Raw genomic sequence first — 14,232 nt, forward strand, 5'->3', positions numbered from 1 at the left:
AACTAGAAACCCGATAACTAGAAACTCAACAACTACAAACTCCACACCTATGAATTCCTCAACTGGAAACGCACAACTAAAACTCCAACACTAGAAACTCTGCAGCTAAAAACTCCGCAACTAGAAACTCTGCAAATAGAAACTCCGCAACTAGAAACTCCACAGCTAGAAACCCCTCAACTATAAACTTCACAACTAGAAACTCAACAACTAGAGACTGCACAACTAGAGACTCCGCAACTAGAAACTCCGCAACTAGAAACTCCACAACTTGAAACTCCGCAACTCGAAACTCTGCAACTAGAATTTCCACAACTATAAACCCAAGTAGAAACTCCCCAACTGGAAACTCCGCAACTAGAAACTCCGCAACTAGAAACTCCCCAACAAGAAACTCCACAACTAGAAACTCCACAACTAGAGATTTCATAAGTAGAAACTCCACAACTTGAGAGTTCGCATTTAGATACTCCACAACTAGAAACTCCACAACTAGAGATTCCACAACTAGAAACTCTACCACTAGAAACTCCACAACTACAAACCTCACAACTAGAAACTCGAAAACTAGAAACTCCGCACCTCTAAACTCCACAGCCAGAAACTCTACAACTAGAAAACCACCATCTAGAAACTCCGCAACAACAAACTCTTCAACTAGAAACTCCACAACTAGAATTTTCACAGCTAGAGACTCAACAACTAGAGACTCTTCAACTAAAAGCTCCACAACTAGACACTCCACAACTAGAAATTCTGCAACTAGAAACCCGACAACTAGAAACTCAACAACTACAAACTCCACACCTATAAATTCCTCAACTGGAAACGCCACAACTAAAACTCCGCAACTAGAAACTCCACAACTAGAAACTCCACAACTAGAAACTCTGCAGCTAAAAACTCCGCAACTAGAAACTCTGCAAATAGAAACTCCGCAACTAGAAACTCCACAGCTAGAAACCCCTCAACTATAAACTTCACAACTAGAAACTCAACAACTAGAGACTGCACAACTAGAGACTCCGCAACTAGAAACTCCGCAGCTAGAAACTCCGCAACTAGAAACTCCGCAACTAGAAACTCCACAACTTGAAACTCCGCAACTCGAAACTCTGCAACTAGAAATTCCACTACTATAAACCCAAGTAGAAACTCCCCAACTGGAAACTCCGCAACTAGAAACTCCGCAACTAGAAACTCCACAACTAGAAACTCCACAACTAGAAACTCCACAACTAGAGATTTCATAAGTAGAAACTCCACAGCTAGAATTTCCACAACTAGAAACCGCACAACTAGAAACTCCACAACTAGGAACTCTGCAAATAGAAAATCTACAACTAGGAACTCGAAAACTAAAAACTCCAACTAGAAACTCCACAACTTGAAACTCTGCAAATCGAAACTCTGCAACAACAAACTCCACAACTAGAAACTCCACAACTATAAACTCAAGTAAAAACTCCCCAACTGGAAACTCCGCATCTAGAAACTCCGCAACTAGAAAATCCACAACTAGAAACTTCAAAACTAGAAACTCCCCAACAAGAAACTCCACAACTAGAACTCCACAACTAGAGACTGCAAAACTAGAGACTTTGCATTTAGAAACTCCTCAGATAGAAACTACACAACTGGAAACTCCTCGACTAGAGATTCCATACGTAGAAACTCCACAGCTAGAATTTCCACAACTAGAAACCCAACAACGAGGAACTCTGCAAATAGGAAATCTACAACTAGAAGCTCGAAAACTAAAAACTCCAACTAGAAACTCCCAAACTAGAAACTTCACAACTAGAAACTCCACAAATAGACACTCCACAACTATAAACTCGACAACTAGAGACTCCACAACTAGGAACTCCAAAATTGAGACTCCACAACTAGAAACTACACAGATTGAATTTCCACAACTGGAAACTCCACAACTGGAAACTTCGCAACTAGAAACTCTGCAACTAGAAACTTTACAGCTAGAAACTCCACAACTTGAGACTTCGCAAATAGAAACTCGTCAACTGTAAACTCAACCACTAGAAACTCCACAGCTAGAAACTCCACAACTTGAAACCCAACATATAGATACTCCACAACTACAGACTCCACAACTTGAAACACCAAAACTAGATACTCCACAACTACGAATTCCGCAACTAGAAACTCCACAACTAGAAACTCCGCAACTAGAAACTCCCCAACTAGAAACTCCCCAACTAGAATCTCTGCAACTCGAAATTCCGCAACTAGAAACTTTGCAACTAGAAACTCCGCAACTAGAAACTCCACAGCTAGAAACCCCACAACTATATACTTCACAACTAGCAACTCAACAACTAGAGACTGCACAACTAGAGACTCCGCCACTACAAACTCCACAGCTAGTAACTCCGCAACTAGAAACCCCACAACTTGAAACTCCACAACACGATACTCCACAACTACAAATTCCACAACTAGAAACTCCACAACTAGAAACTCCGCAACTAGAAACTCCGCAACTAGAAACTCCGCAACTAGAAACTCCACAGCTAGAAACTCCACAACTTGAGACTTCGCAACAAGAAACTCGGACACTAGAATCTCCAAAACTAGAAACTCTGCAACTAGAAGCTCCGCAGCTACAAACTCCGCAACTAGAAACTCCACAACTAAAACTCCACAACTAGAAACTCCACAACTAGAAACTCTGCATCTAGAAACTCCGCAACTAGAAACTCTGAACCAGAAACTCCGCGACTAGAAACTCCGCAACTAGAAACTCCGCGACTAGAAACTCCACAGCTAGAAACTCTGCAACTAGAAACTCCGCAACTAGAAACTACACAGCTAGAAACCCCACAACTAGAAACTCCACAACTTGAAACTCCGCCACTAGAATCTCCACAACTAAAAAACTCCGCAGCTAGAAACTCTGCCACTAGAAACTCCGCAACTAGAAACTCCACAGCTAGAAACTCCACAACTTGAAACACCACCACTAGATACTCCACAACTACAAATTCCACAACTAGAAACTCCACAACTAGAAACTCCACAACTAGAAACTCCGCAACTAGAAACTCCACAGCTAGAAACTCCAAAACTTGAGACTTCGCAACAAGAAACTCGGCAAGTAGAATCTCCACAACTAGAAACTCTGCAACTAGTAACTCCGCAACTACAAACTCCGCAACTAGAAACTCCACCGCTAGAAACTCCAACACTTGAGTCTTCGCAAATAGAAACTCGTCAACTAGAAACTCAACAACTAAAAACTCCAGAGCTAGAAACTCCACAACTAGAAACTCCACAACTTTAGAGTTCGCATTTAGATACTCCACAACTAGAGATTCCACGACTAGAAACTCTACCACTAGAAACTCCACAACTACAAACCTCAGAACTAGAAACTCCACAACTAGAAACTCCGCAACTGGAAACTCCACAGCCAGAAACTCTACAACTAGAAAAACACCATCTTGAAACTCCGCAACAACAAACTCTTCAACTAGAAACGCCACAACTAGAATTTCCACAGCTAGAGACTCAACAACTAGAGACTCTTCAACTAAAAGCTCCACAACTAGACACTCCACAACTAGAAATTCTGCAACTAGAAACCCGACAACCAGAAACTCAACAACTACAAACTCCACACCTATAAATTCCTCAACTGGAAACGCCACAACTAGAGACTGCACAACTAGAGACTCCGCAACTAGAAACTCCGCAGCTAGAAACTCCGCAACTAGAAACTCCGCAACTAGAAACTCCACAACTAGAAATTCCACAACTATAAACCCAAGTAGAAACTCCCCAACTGGAAACTCTGCAACTAGGAACTCCCCAACAAGAAACTCCACAACTAGAAACCCCACAACTAGAAACTCCACAACTAGGAACTCTGCAAATAGAAAATCTACAACTAGAAACTCGAAAACTAAAAACTCCAACTAGAAACTCCACAACTTGAAACTCTGCAAATCGAAACTCTGCAACTAGAAAATCCACAACTATAAACACAAGTAGAAACTCCGCAACTAGAAACTCTGCAAATAGAAACTCCGCAACTAGAAACTCCACAGCTAGAAACCCCTCAACTATAAACTTCACAACTAGAAACTCAACAACTAGAGACTGCACAACTAGAGACTCCGCAACTAGAAACTCCGCAGCTAGAAACTCCGCAACTAGAAACTCCGCAACTAGAAACTCCACAACTTGAAACTCCGCAACTCGAAACTCTGCAACTAGAAATTCCACAACTATAAACCCAAGTAGAAACTCCCCAACTGGAAACTCCGCAACTAGGAACTCCCCAACAAGAAACTCCACAACTAGAAACCCCACAACTAGAAACTCCACAACTAGGAACTCTGCAAATAGAAAATCTACAACTAGAAACTCGAAAACTAAAAACTCCAACTAGAAACTCCGCAACTTGAAACTCTGCAAATTGAAACTCTGCAACTAGAAAATCCACAACTATAAACACAAGTAGAAACTCCCCAACTGGAAACTCCGCAACTAGAAACTCCGCTACTAGAAAATCCACAACTAGAAACTTCACAACTAGAAAATCCACAACTAGAAACTTCACAACTAGAAACTCCCCAACAAGAAACTCCACAACTAGAAACTCCACAACTAGAGACTGCACAACTAGAGACTTTGCATTTAGAAACTCCTCAGATAGAAACTACACAACTAGAAACTCCTCGACTAGAGATTCCATAAGTAGAAACTCCACAGCTAGAATTTCCACAACTAGCAACCCAACAACGAGGAACTCTGCAAATAGAAAATCTACAACTAGAAGCTCGAAAACTAAAAACTCCAACTAGAAACTCCACAACTAGAAACTTCACAACTAGAAACTCCAAAAATAGACACTCCACAACTAGAAACGCGACAACTAGAGACTCCACAACTAGGAACTCCAAAATTGAGACTCCACAACTAGAAACTACACAGATTGAATTTCCACAACTGGAAACTCCACAACTGGAAACTTCGCAACTAGAAATTCTGCAACTAGAAACTTTACAGCTAGAAACTCCACAACTTGAGACTTCGCAAATAGAAACTCGTCAACTGTAAACTCAACCACTAGAAACTCCACAGCTAGGAACTCCACAACTTGAAACCCAACATATAGATACTCCACAACTACAGACTCCACAACTTGAAACACCCAAACTAGATACTCCACAACTACAAATTCCGCAACTAGAAACTCCACAACTAGAAACTCCGCAACTAGAAACTCCCCAACTAGAAACTCCCCAACTAGAATCTCTGCATCTAGAAATTCCGCAACTAGAAACTGCAACTAGAAACTCCGCAACTATAAACTCCACAGCTAGAAACCCCACAACTATATACTTCACAACTAGCAACTCAACAACTAGAGACTGCACAACTAGAGACTCCGCCACTACAAACTCCACAGCTAGTAACTCCGCAACTAGAAACTCCACAACTTGAAACTCCGCCACTAGAATCTCCACAACTAGAAAACTCCGCAACTAGAAACTCTGCAACTAGAAACTCCACAACTAGAACCTCCACAGCTAGAAACTCCACAACTTGAAACACCACAACACGATACTCCACAACTACAAATTCCACAACTAGAAACTCCACAACTAGAAACTCCACAATTTGAGACTTCGCAACAAGAAACTCGGACACTAGAATGTCCACAACTAGAAACTCTGCAACTAGAAACTCCGCAGCAACAAACTCCGCAACTAGAAACTCCACAGCTAGAAACTCCACAACTTGAGACTTCGCAAATAGAAACTCGTCAACTAGAAACTCAACAACTAGAAACTTCCATCTAGACACTCCGCAACTAGGAACTCTACAACTTCAAAATCCACAGCTAGAAACTGCACAATTTGAGACTTCGCGACTAGAAACTCAGCAACTAGAAACTCAACAACTAGAAACTCCACCACTAGAAACTCCACAACTAGGAACTCTACAACTTCGAAATCCGCAACTAAAAACTCCTCAACTTGAAACTCCACAACAAGATACTCCACAACCTGAAACTCCGCAACCAGAAACTCCGCAACTCAAAACTCCACAACTAGAAACTCCACAACTAGAAACTCCGCAACTAGAAACTCCACAACTAGACACTCAACAACTAGAAACTCGACACCTAAAAATTCAACAACTTGAAATTTCACAACTTAAAACTCCACAACTAAAACTCCAACACTAGAAACTCCACAACTAGAAACTCTGCATCTAGAAACTCCGCAACTAGAAACTCTGCAACCAGAAACTCCGCGACTAGAAACTCCGCAACTAGAAACTCCGCGACTAGAAACTCCACAGCTAGAAACTCAACAACTAGAAACTCTGCAACTAGAAACTCCGCAACTAGAAACTACACAGCTAGAAACCCCACAACTAGAAACTCCACAACTTGAAACTCCGCCAATAGAATCTCCACAACTAGAAAACTCCGCAGCTAGAAACTCTGCCACTAGAAACTCCGCAACTAGAAACTCCACAGCTAGAAACTCCACAACTTGAAACACCACAACTAGATACTCCACAACTACAAACTCCACAACTAGAGATTCCACAACTAGAAACTCTACCACTAGAAACTCCACAACTACAAACCTCACAACTAGAAACTGCACAACTAGAAACTCCGCAACTGGAAACTCCACAGCCAGAAACTCTACAACTAGAAAAACACCATCTAGAAACTCCGCAACAACAAACTATTCAACTAGAAACTCCACAACTAGAATTTCAACAGCTAGAGACTCAACAACTAGAGACTCTTCAACTAAAAGCTCCACAACTAGACACTCCACTACTAGAAATTCTGCAACTAGAAACCCGACAACCAGAAACTCAACAACTACAAACTCCACACCTATAAATTTCTCAACTGGAAACGCCACAACTAAAACTCCACAACTAGAAACTCCACAACTAGAAACCCCACAACTAGAAACTCTACCACTAGAAACTCCACAACTACAAACCTCACAACTAGAAACTCCACAACCAGAAACTCCGCACCTCTAAACTCCACAGCCAGAAACTCTACAACTAGAAAAACACCATCTAGAAACTCCGCAACAACAATCTCTTCAACTAGAAACTCCACAACCAGAATTTCCACAGCTAGAGACTCAACAACTAGAGACTCTTCAACTAAAAGCTCCACAACTAGACACTCCACAACTAGAAATTCTGCAACTAGAAACCCGACAACTAGAAACTCTGCAAATAGAAACTCCGCAACTAGAAACTCCACAGCTAGAAACCCCTCAACTATAAACTTCACAACTAGAAACTCAACAACTAGAGACTGCACAACTAGAGACTCCGCAACTAGAAACTCCGCAGCTAGAAACTCCGCAACTAGAAACTCCGCAACTAGAAACTCCACAACTTGAAACTCCGCAACTCGAAACTCTGCAACTAGAAATTCCACAACTATAAACCCAAGTAGAAACTCCCCAACTGGAAACTCCGCAACTAGAAACTCCGCAACTTGAAACTCCGCAACTCGAAACTCTGCAACTAGAAATTCCACAACTATAAACCCAAGTAGAAACTCCCCAACTAGAAACTCCGCAACTAGAAACTCCGCAACTAGAAACTCCCCAACAAGAAACTCCACAACTAGAAACTCCACAACTAGAAACTCCACAACTAGAGATTTCATAAGTAGAAACTCCACAGCTAGAATTTCCACAACTAGAAACCCCACAACTAGAAACTCCACAACTAGGAACTCTGCAAATAGAAAATCTACAACTAGAAACTCGAAAACTAAAAACTCCAACTAGAAACTCCACAACTTGAATCTCTGCAAATCGAAACTCTGCAACTAGAAAATCCACAACAATAAACTCAAGTAGAACCTCCCCAACTGGAAACTCCGCAACCAGAAAATCCTCAACTAGAAAATCCACAACTAGAAACTTCACAACTAGAAACTCCCCAACAAGAAACTCCACAACTAGAAACTCCACAACTAGAGACTGCACAACTAGAGACTTTGCATTTGCAAACTCCTCAGATAGAAACTACACAACTAGAAACTCCTCGACTAGAGATTCCATAAGTAGAAACTCCACAGCTAGAATTTCCACAACTAGAAACCCAACAACGAGGAACTCTGCAAATAGAAAATCTACAACTAGAAGCTCGAAATCTAAAAACTCCAACTAGATACTCCACAACTAGAAACTTCACAACTAGAAACTCCACAAATAGACACTCCACAACTCGAAACTCGACAACTAGAGACTCCACAACTAGGAACTCCAAAATTGAGACTCCACAACTATAAACTACACAGATTGAATTTCCACAACTGGAAACTCCACAACTGGAAACTTCGCAACTAGAAACTCTGCAACTAGAAACTTTACAGCTAGAAACTCCACAACTTGAGACTTCGCAAATAGAAACTCGTCAACTGAAAACTCAACCACTAGAAACTCCACAGCTAGAAACTCCACAACTAGAGACTCCACAACTAGAAACTCCACCACTAGAATCTCTGCAACTAGAAACTCCGAAACTAGAAACTCTGCAACTACAAACCCCGCAACTAGACACTCCACAGCTAGAAACCCCACAACTATAAACTTCACAACTAGCAACTCAACAACTATAGACTGCAAAACTAGAGACTCCGCACCTGGAAACTCCACAGCTAGTAACTCCGCAACTACAAACTTCACAACTTGAAACTCCGCCACTAGAATCTCCACAACTAGAAAACTCCGCAAGTATAAACTCTGACACAAGAAACTCCACAACTAGAAACTCCACAGCTAGAAACTCCACAACTTGAAACACTACAACTAGATACTCCACAACTACAAATTCCACAACGAGAAACCCCACATCTGGAAACTCCGCAACTAGAAACTCCGCAACTAGAAACTTTACAGCTAGAAACTCCAACACTTGAGACTTCGCGAATATAAACTCGTCAACTGGAAACTCAACCACTAGAAACTCCACAGCTAGAAACTCCACAACTAGACACTCAACAACTAGAAACTCCACACCTATAAATTCCACAACTTGAAACTCCACAACTAAAACTCCACAACTAGAAACTCCACAACTAGAAACTCTGCAACTAGAAACTCTCCAACTATAAACTCCACAACTAGAAACTCTGCAACTAGAAACTCCGCAACTAGAAACTCTGCAACTATCAACTCAACAACTATAGACTGCACAACTAGAGACTCCGCAACTAGAAACTCCACAACTTGAAACTCCGCCACTAGAATCTCAACAACTAGAAAACTCCGCAACTAGAAACTCTGCCACTAGAAACTCCACAACTAGAAACTCCACAGCTAGAAACTCCATAACTTGAAACACCACAACTAGATACTCCACAACTACAAGTTCCACAACTAGAAACCCCACAACTAGAAACTCCACAACTAGGAACTCTGCAAATAGAAAATCTACAACTAGAAACTCAAAAACTAAAATCTCCAACTAGAAACTCTACAACTAGAAACTTCACAACTAGAAACTCCACAAATAGACACTCCACAACTAGAAACTCCACAACTAGGAACTCCACAACTAGCAACTTCAAAATTGAGACTCCACAACTAGAAACTACACAGATTAAAATTCCACAACTAGAAACTCCACAACTGAAAACTCCGCAACTAGAAACTCTGCAACTAGAAACTTTACAGCTAGAAACTCCACAACTTGAGACTTCGCAAATAGAAACTCGTCAACTGGAAACTCAACCACTAGAAACTCCACAGCTAGAAACTCCACAGCTAGAAACTCCACAACTTGAAACCCAACATATAGATACTTCACAACTACAGACTCCACAACTTGAAACACCACAACTAGATACTCCACAACTACAAATTGCGCAACTAGAAACTCCACAACTAGAAAGTCCGCAACTAGAATCTCCCCAACTAGAAAACTCCGCAACTAGAAACTCTGCAACTAGAAACTCCACAACTAGAAAACTCCGCAACTAGAAACTCTGCAACTAGAAACTCCACAACTAGAAACTCCACAGCTAGAAACTCCACAACTTGAAACACCACAACACGATACTCCACAACTACAAATTCCACAACTAGAAACTCCACAACTACAAACTCCACAGCTAGAAACTCCACAACTTGAGACTTCGCAACTAGAAACTCGGACACTAGAATCTCAACAACTAGAAGCTCTGCAACTAGAAACTCCGCAGCTACAAACTCCTAAACTAGAAACTCCACAGCTAGAAACTCCACAACTTGAGACTTCGCAAATAGAAACTCGTCAACTAGAAACTCAACAACTAGAAACTTCCATCTAGACACTCCGCAACTAGGAACTCTACAACTTCAAAATCCAGAGCTAGAAACTCCACAATTTGAGACTTCGCGACTAGAAACTCAGCAACTAGAAACTCAACAACTAGAAACTCCACCACTAGAAACTCCACAACTAGGAACTCTACAACTAGAAACTCCACAACTAGACACTCAACAACTAGAAACTCGACACCTATAAATTCCACAACTTGAAATTCCACAACTTGAAACTCCACAACTAATACTCCACAACTAGAAACTCCACAACTAGAAAATCAGCATCTAGAAACTCCGCAACTAGAAACTCTGCAACCAGAAACTCCGCGACTAGAAACTCCACAGCTAGAAACTCAACAACTAGAAACTCCCCAACAAGAAACTCCACAACTAGAATCTCTGCAACTAGAAACTCCGCAACTAGAAACTCTGCAACTAGAAACTCCGCAACTAGAAACTACACAGCTAGAAACCCCACAACTAGAAACTTCACAACTAGCAACTCAACAACTAGAGACTGCACAACTAGAGACTCCGCAACTGGAAACTCCATAGCTAGTAACTCCGCAACTAGAAACTCCACAACTTGAAACTCCGCCACTAGAATCTCCGCAACTAGAAAACTCCGCAGCTAGAACCTCTGCCACTAGAAACTCCGCAACTACAAACTCCACAGCTAGAAACTCCACAACTTGAAACACCACAACTAGATACTCCACAACTAGAAACTCCACAACTAGAAACTCCGCAACTAGAAACTCCACAGCTAGAAACTCCACAACTTGAGACTTCGCAACAAGAAACTCGGCAAATAGAATCTCCACAACTAGAAACTCTGCAACTACAAACTCCGCAACTACAAACTCCGCAACTAGAAACTCCACAGCTAGAAACTCCAACACTTGAGACTTCGCAAATAGAAACTCGTCAACTAGAAACTCAACAACTAGAAACTCCACAGCTAGAAACTCCACAACTTGAGAGTTCGCATTTAGATACTCCACAACTAGAAACTCCACAACTAGAGATTCCACAACTAGAAACTCTACCACTAGAAACTCCACAACTACAAACCTCACAACTAGAAACTCCACAACTAGAAACTCCGCAACTGGAAACTCCACAGCCAGAAACTCTACAACTAGAAAAACACAATCTAGAAACTCCGCAACAACAAACTCTTCAACTAGAAACTCCACAACTAGAATTTCCACAGCTAGAGACTCAACAACTAGAGACTCTTCAAATAAAAGCTCCACAACTAGACACTCCACCACTAGAAATTCTGCAACTAGAAACCCGACAACTAGAAACTCAACAACTACAAACTCCACACCTATAAATTCCTCAACTGGAAACGCCACAACTAAAACTCCACAACTAGAAACTCCACAACTAGAAACTCTGCAGCTAAAAACTCCGCAACTAGAAACTCTGCAAATAGAAACTCCGCAACTAGAAACTCCACAGCTAGAAACCCCTCAACTATAAACTTCACAACTAGAAACTCAACAACTAGAGACTGCACAACTAGAGACTCCGCAACTAGAAACTCCGCAACTAGAAACTCCACAACTTGAAACTCCACAACTAGAAACTCCACAACTACAAACTCCACAACTAGAGATTTCATAAGTAGAAACTCCACAGCTAGAATTTCCACAACTAGAAACCCCACAACTAGAAACTCCACAACTAGGAACTCTGCAAATAGAAAATCTACAACTAGAAACTCGAAAACTAAAAACTCCAACTAGAAACTCCACAACTTGAATCTCTGCAAATCGAAACTCTGCAACTAGAAAATCCACAACTATAAACTCAAGTAGAAACTCCCCAACTGGAAACTCCGCAACTAGAAAATCCGCAACTAGAAAATCCACAAGTAGAAACTTCACAACTAGAAACTCCCCAACAAGAAACTCCACAACTAGAAACTCCACAACTAGAGACTGCACAACTAGAGACTTTGCATTTAGAAACTCCTCAGATAGAAACTACACAACTAGAAACTCCTCGACTAGAGATTCCATAAGTAGAAACTCCACAGCTAGAATTTCCACAACTAGAAACCCAACAACGAGGAACTCTGCGAATAGAAAATCTACAACTAGAAGCTCGAAATCTAAAAACTCCAACTAGATACTCCACAACTAGAAACTTCACAACTAGAAACTCCACAAATAGACACTCCACAACTAGAAACTCGACAACTAGAGACTCCACAACTAGGAACTCCAAAATTGAGACTCCACAACTAGAAACTACACAGATTGAATTTCCACAACTGGAAACTCCACAACTGGAAACTTCGCAACTAGAAACTCTGCAACTAGAAACTTTACAGCTAGAAACTCCACAACTTGAGACTTCGCAAATAGAAACTCGTCAACTGAAAACTCAAGCACTAGAAACTCCACAGCTAGAAACTCCACAACTAGAGACTCCACAACTAGAAACTCCACCACTAGAATCTCCACAACTAGAAAACTCCGCAACTAGAAACTCTGACACAAGAAACTCCACAACTAGAAACTTCACAGCTAGAAACTCCACAACTTGAAACACCACAGTACGATACTCCACAACTACAAATTCCACAACTAGAAACTCCACAACTAGAAACTCCACAACTAGAAACTCTGCAACTAGAAACTCCACAGATAGAAACTCCACAACTTGAGACTTCGCAACAAGAAACTCGGCAACTAGGATCTCCTCAACTAAAAACTCTGCAACTGGAAACTCCGCAACTACAAACGCCGCAACTAGAAACCCCACAGCTAGAAATTCCACAACTTGAGACTTCGCAAATAGAAACTCGTCAACAAGAAACTCAACAACTAGAAACGCCACAGCTAGAAACTCCACAACTAGAAACTCCACAACTTGAGAGTTCGCAACTAGAAACTCCACAACTAAAACTCCACAACTAGAGACTCCACAACTAGAAACTCCACCACTAGAAACTCCACAACTACAAACCTCACAACAAGAAACTCCGCAACTGGAAACTGCAGAGCCAGAAACTCTACAACTAGAAAAACCACATCTAGAAACTCCGCAACAATAAACTCTGCAACTAGAAACTCCACAACTACAATTTCCGCCGCTAGAGACTCAACAACTAGAGACTCCTCAACTAAAAGCTCCACAACTAGACACTCCACAACTAGAAACTCCGCAACTAGAAACCCGACAACTAGAAACTCAACAACTACAAACTCCACACCTATAAATTCCTCAACTTGAAACTCCACAACTAAAACTCCACAACTAGAAACTCCACAACTAGAAACTCCACAACTAGAAACTCCGCAACTAGAAACTCCCCAACTAGAAACTCCACAACTAGAAACTGTGCAGCTAGAAACTCCGCAACTAGAAACTCTGCAAATAGAAATTCCGCAACTAAAAACTCCACAGCTAGAAACCCCTCAACTATAAACTTCACAACTAGAAACTCAACAAATATAGACTGCACAACTAGAGACTCCGCAACTAGAAACTCCACAACAAGATACTCCACAACTACAAACTCCACCACTAGAAACTCCGCAACTAGAAACTCCACAACTAGACACTCAACAACTAGAAACTCGACACCTATAAATTCCACAACTTGAAACTCCACAACTAAAACTCCACAACTAAAACTCCACAACTAGAAACTCCACAACTAGAAACTCTGCATCTAGAAACTCCGCAACTAGAAACTCTGCAACTAGAAACTCCGCGACTAGAAACTCCGCAACTAGAAACTCCGCGACTAGAAACTCCACAGCTAGAAACTCAACAACTAGAAACTCCCCAACTAGAAACTTCACAACTATAATCTCTGCAACTAGAAACTCCGCAACTAGAAACTCTGCAACTAGAAACTCCGCAACTA

This window comes from Rhipicephalus microplus, chromosome 8, assembly GCF_043290135.1.
Source record: "Rhipicephalus microplus isolate Deutch F79 chromosome 8, USDA_Rmic, whole genome shotgun sequence".
Classification (NCBI taxonomy): domain Eukaryota; kingdom Metazoa; phylum Arthropoda; class Arachnida; order Ixodida; family Ixodidae; genus Rhipicephalus; species Rhipicephalus microplus.